This window comes from Rhincodon typus, unplaced genomic scaffold, assembly GCF_021869965.1.
Source record: "Rhincodon typus isolate 14 unplaced genomic scaffold, sRhiTyp1.1 hic_rhity00000428, whole genome shotgun sequence".
NCBI lineage: Eukaryota > Metazoa > Chordata > Chondrichthyes > Orectolobiformes > Rhincodontidae > Rhincodon > Rhincodon typus.
In genome coordinates this window covers 65926-71000 of record NW_025966066.1, presented here as the reverse complement: position 1 = coordinate 71000, position 5075 = coordinate 65926, and the positions used below count along the sequence as shown (strand labels likewise).

General features: G+C 45.2%; 1 long non-coding RNA gene across 1 annotated transcript; it reads left to right on the top strand.

Moving 5' to 3' along the window:
- Nucleotides 1–262: 262 nt before the first annotated feature.
- On the top strand, nt 263–3456 carry LOC125488330. Its single transcript, XR_007266278.1, has 2 exons — nt 263–832; nt 2894–3456. It is a non-coding gene; the product is annotated as an uncharacterized LOC125488330 (long non-coding RNA).
- The last annotated feature ends 1619 nt before the right edge of the window (nt 3457–5075 follow it).

Here is a 5075-nt window from a genome sequence, read left to right as displayed (position 1 = left end):
GTTTCTGCTCGGCGATTCTGCATTGTTGTGTATCTCAAAGGCCACCTTGGAGGACACTTACCTGAAGATCGGGGGGTGGGTGCTGAATGATTCTTAACGTTAAAAGTAATTCTGTCAAAACTTTTGATCACCTGCAGAGACTTATTATTCGACACTCCACTCAAAACTTTTGTATGATCTTTTGATCTCTCTGCCGTTTATCTCTCTGCTACAAATTCTGTGTCTATGTGCTTCTCCTAAAGCTTGTGATTCCAAATAAATCTGTTGGACGCGAACCCGGTGTCATGTGACTTCTGACTTTGTCCACCCCAGTCGAACACCAGCACCTCCACGTCATTGTACGGTTGAAGCAACACTTCCCCATGTTTATACTCCATGCTTTTAGCAATAAATGTCTTTCTTATTACTTGCCGTAACAGCATGCTAGATTTCTGAGATTCATGCAAAAGGACATTCAGATCCCTCTGCACTAATAAATTTTTAATTTTCTCTCCCATTCAGATGGTAAGTTGCCTTTTTCAATTCTTCTGACTACAATGGATAGCCCCATTGTTGATGTGACTGAGCCACACACATTTCAGTGTCAAATGGAGGGGGTCCTCAATTTGATCTGTTTTGCTTTCAATTTGCAAATGAGTCAGACACAATAGTACATTTGCCACAATGTAAAATTGCTGGGTTTGCACCCCACAGCGATTTTCACCCTGTTTGGACTGTTTTTGAAACCTGTTGCAAGTTGCTGACCACTTCACTAACTTACCTCTGCTGCTGGGAACTGCTGGAAGAATCAGCTAGAGAAAATAAGAGAGAGAAAACATGGGAATGTTTTACTGTAAATATTTGGCTTCATCTGTTTGCAAATGAATTTGATTTCTTTGACTGATGCGCAAGTAGCAATAATTCCAATTTTAATCTTTAGTTTACATCTGTGCTGACCATTTTTTTGAACACAACACATTACTTTGTCTGTCTTCCCTTGTAATTCCAGCTGCTACTCATTCAGCCTGCTCACACCCTCACAAAGTACATTCACTCGTGGCATATGGACGTCACCGGCTGGGCCCAGCATTTATTGTCCCTGTCCCTACTTGACCCCTTGAGAAGGTCGTGGTGAGCTGACTTCTTGAACCGCTGCAATCCGTATGCTGTATGTCGACACACAATGCCCTTGGGGAGGGAATTCCAGGATTTACTGACCCAGAGACACTGAAGAAATGGCTGATACATTTTAAAGTCAGAATGGGGAGTGCCTCAGAAGGGGATTTGTAGGAGGTAGTGTTCCTATGTATCTGCTGCACTTGTCCTTCTAGATGAAAATGGCCATGGGTTTGGAAGGTGCTGTCTCAGCATCTCTGGTGAATTTCTCCAGTGCATCTTATAGATGGTACACACTGCTGCAGCTGAATGTCAGTGGTGGAGGGATTGGATGCTCGTGGATGTAGTGCCTGTGAGTGAGTGTGTGTGAGTGTGAGCGAGAGAGAGAGAGATTTTGTCTGTGAGAAAGTATGTGTCAATAAGAGTGTGCCTCTCTCTCACACATACACACTCACATTCAATTATACTCTCGCTTACATACATTCACCGTCACACACACCCTCAAATACAAATGAGCAACATTACTTTGAAACCCACATTGAGTCGTGACTGGAGATCAATCACTGATTATCTGCCGGAGTGTCTCACCCACCTTGTTTCCTGTTCCCGAGTTTGATGGGAAGCAGTGCGAGGAGAGAAAGGATCAGAAACAGTGGGACAGTAAGTGCTGCCATCTCAGCGCTGTGTGCCTCTGCTGGATTCAGAGAGGGATTTCCTGTCAATAACATCATTCATTCACCAAATGTCAACACCAGTGTTCCCTGTTACCCTCAACCCCGGCCAGCACCCGTCCACTTGGAGTGAAACCCTCATGCCTGTAAAATTCCCCTCCAAACCCTCACCATCACAGTGGCATCATTGTTTCTGTGCAGCCTGTATCATTCACAAAATCCCACCAATCCAACTCAGACTATTTGGTGCAAAATTCAAAAGATCGTTCTGCACTACTCTCCCTAAATTGTCGATTAGAAATTGTTGTCCCTCATTTTTCCTACCACTATATATCAAGGCAAAAGTTCCCTTTGTCCACAACCTCTCAGTGGCAACTGGGTCATTCAGAGAGAAACATCGAAAATAGCTTCAGGAGTTGGCCAGTCAGCCCTTCCAGCCTGCTGTGCCCATTCGATAGGATCTTGGCTGATCATCCAACTCAGTCCCCTGTCCCCCTGCACTCTCTCCCTTTAGCCCCTAAGAACACTATCCAACTCCTTCCTGAACAACATTTAATGTTCTGGCCCCAACCACTTTCTGTGGCAGAAAATTCCACAGGCTTCCCACTCTCTGGGTAAAGACATTTCTCCTCATCTCAGTCCTGCCCCATCTCAATTAGGCTATGACTCCCTGTTTGCAGACTCCCTGTTTGCAGACTCCCCAGTTATTGGGAACAGCCTTCCTGCCAGTCCTGTTAGGATTTCATGGGTTTCTATGAGACCTCCCCGCTTCATTGTTCTAAACTCCAGTGATCCAGCCTCCCTTCATCCATTAGTCCTACCATCCCAGGAATCAGGCTGGGAAATCTTCACTGCACTCCCTCCGTAGTGAGAACATTCTTCCTCAGAGAAGGAGACCCCAAACTGCACATACAATACTGCAGGGTGTGCTGTACAGTTGCAGCAAGACATCCCTGACATCCCTGTTCCTGATCTTGAATCCTCTCGCTAAGAAGCTCTCCCTTATCTGATGAAGGATGTTTCTCCCTCTCTCCACAGATGCTGCGAGACCCGGTGAGTTTTTTCCGGCATTTTCTGTATTTATAACCAGTAACATTAACTCTGTTACTGTCTCTCTGTCTCCACAGATGCTGCCAGACCAGCTGAGTTTCTCCAGCAATTTTTCCAAGTGTTCAAGTCAAGTCTTCAGCCAGAGCCCAGTGAAGAATGAGCACAGATCAATGATGAAGAACGGGTTACCTGGCACCATGAGGTTGATGGAATTACTGGTCACATTAAATATCATTCCACCAGGACCCCGGTTGATCACAACGCACTGGTATTGACCTTGGAGATGGGCCTGGAAGGATTCAATTGCCAGCTCTCTCCTGTCCAAGCTAAAGTTGTAGTTCTGACTGGCATTGTTTAAGGCTTTCTGTTGGACGTACCACTGAAAGTCGGGTCCTGTGCCTTGGCTTAATACACACTCCAGAACAAGACAACTCCCAATCGGAACCTCCGTTTTATTGGCTCGGGAGATGGGGAAAACCCCTGCAACAGGAACTGGAACAAAACAAAGACAAATAGGAAATAAATGATCAGGTGTTGAATTTGTCTATTTTGTTTTACAGATGTTATCTTCAATTACAGTATAATAATGGATGGAAAGGAGAAATAAATCGAACAAGATTTCACATTGTTGCAAAGGTGACCGGTCTCAGGCTGTTGTAAAATCTACACTTTGAAAGATTTGCGTTAACTATGGATGGCCAAATGGTATATCCAATTCACCCCCTTAACATTCAGTGATGTTACTGTCACTATTCCCCTCCCCAATCCCCACACAATCAACATCCAGGGGGTTATCGTCGTGAGAGAATCTCACCAGCACCCCCTTGATGTTCAATGGTGTTAACATCACTGAATCCCCCATTATCAACATACTGGGAATTACCTTTGAGAGTGAATCTAACCATTGGCCCTTGACATTCGATGGTATAACCATCACCGAGTCCCCTATTATTAACATCTTGGGGGTTACAATTTACCAGAAACTGAACTGGGCTCACCATATCAATATAGTTACTACAATAGCAGGTCAGAGGCTGGGAATCCTGGTGCAAGTAACTCACCTCTGGACTCCCCAAAACATGCTCATCATCAACAAGGTGTAAATCAAGAGTGTGATGGAATACTCCCCACTTGTCTGGATGAGTGCAGCTCCAACAGCACTTGAGAAGCTCAACACAATCCAGGGGCAAAGCAGCCCACTTGGTTGGCACCACATCCACTTCCTCCACCACCAACAATGCTCAGTTGCAGCAACCCTATCTACAAGATGCACTGCATATTGTCACCTTCCAAACACATGTCCACTTCAATCTGGGAGGACAAGAGCTGCAGGTATGTGGGAACACCAACCCCCTGCAAGTTCCCCCCTGAGCCACACACCATGCTGACTTGGAAATACATCAGCCATTTCTTCAGTGTCACTGGTTAAAATCTCTCATACTGCTAACATTGCATGTACATTAAATTCTCATGGGCTGCATGTGGAAGAGAGGGTGCTATCAAGCGGAATTCATGATGAGCAATCTGTGATGGCCGAGCCAATGATATTCAGGTCCTATCGACAAATTATCTCCATTAAAAAAGGTCAGCTTTGAGGCTCAGTGCAGTCCCTTGGTTGAATCAATTGAATGGGAAACAGGTCAAGCTCAGTGCTTTATCTCGCTGTTCCAGATCATTACCCTTTCCCCACCCTGAGGGGATGCAGAGGCTCTGGGGAAGCTGATCCTGTGGCGATTTCTGCAGGGACAGCACAAAATATCAAATGGTTTCAAGAAGGATTTTGATATAGTTCTCAGGGCTAAAGGGATCAAAGGGAGAAAGTGAGGGGAAGAGGCGACTAAGTTGGATGATCAGCCCTGAACCCATTGAATGGGTGGAGCAAGTGGGATAGCCTAAATGGCCTCCTCCTCTTGTCCATGCTTCTAACTTCCTCTGATGGAGTGCTTAACATGGAATTGTAGCATCATAGAAGTCTGCAGCACAAAGAAATGCCCTTCGGCACATTGAATCTGCACCTGTGAAAAGCAACCACCTCTCTATTCTTTCATCCATTTTACCAATACTTAGATGCATAGAGTCATATAGCATGGAAACAGGCCCATTGGCCCAACTCATCTATGCTGAGCAGGTTTCACAAACTCATCGAGTCCCATTTGCCTGCATTTGGCTCATATTCCTCAACATCTTTCCTGTCCAAATGTCTTTTAAATGTTGTATTTGTACTCACCTCCACCACTTCCTCTGGCAGCTCATTCCATT